General features: G+C 38.7%; 1 protein-coding gene across 1 annotated transcript in view; it reads left to right on the top strand.

Moving 5' to 3' along the window:
* LOC110465085 overlaps positions 1 to 803 on the top strand; it is a 30462-nt gene that overhangs the window by 21547 nt on the left and 8112 nt on the right. The gene's annotated exons all lie outside the window — the stretch shown is intronic.

Below are 803 nucleotides of genomic sequence, written 5' to 3'. Positions count from 1 at the left end.
TTTTGTTGACCTTTGTCCATGGAAGGTCCCTGCAAAATTTCATTGCAATTGGTTCAGGGGTTTTGGAGAAGAAGATTTTTGAAATTTTAGTCAATTTGACCCCTTTTGGCCCCGCCCCTCAGGCCCCTGGGGGCGTAGGACTAAACCGGCAACTCTTTTTGTTGACCTTTGTCCATGGAAGGTCCCTGCAAAATTTCATTGAAATTGGTTCAGGGGTTTTGGAGAAGAAGTCGAAAATGTAAATTGTTTACAGACGCACGACGGACGACGGATGACGGATGACGGACGACGAACGACGGACGACGGACGACGACGGACAAAAAGCGATCGCAATAGGTCACCTGAGACTTTGTCTCAGGTGACCTAAAAACTACCAATGAGATCACTTTTAACAACAAAATTTGAATGTCATGATAGTAAATACATTTGTAACATTTTCTTTCTTAACTGTCAATGAATGAAGTATACATTTTACTTATGGATCTTTAGACTTGAAGGTAATCTCAATAACTTTATATAGGAAATCTGATTTCTACAAATACATTTTGCCATTGGTGGTTTTAAACTTCATGGTAACCCCAGAAAGTTTCTTTAGGAAGTTTTTCATTTCTATGTATAAATATATATACATGGTCTGTACATGGTAGTTTACTGGGTAAAAAATTATAAATACATGATTATATACAGTTTATAAATACTAATGGAAAATTGACCTGATGGAATTCTAAGACCACTATAAACTTATCCTCTTTACTTTGGGGGATTTTTTTTATTCTAGTGGGGGGGGGGGGGGGGGGGGGGGG

The sequence above is a fragment of the Mizuhopecten yessoensis genome, unplaced genomic scaffold, assembly GCF_002113885.1.
Source record: "Mizuhopecten yessoensis strain PY_sf001 unplaced genomic scaffold, ASM211388v2 scaffold11053, whole genome shotgun sequence".
NCBI classification, from domain to species: Eukaryota; Metazoa; Mollusca; class Bivalvia; order Pectinida; family Pectinidae; genus Mizuhopecten; species Mizuhopecten yessoensis.
The sequence above is the reverse complement of the archived record's forward strand: the minus strand, read 5'-3'. Positions and strand labels throughout refer to the sequence as shown.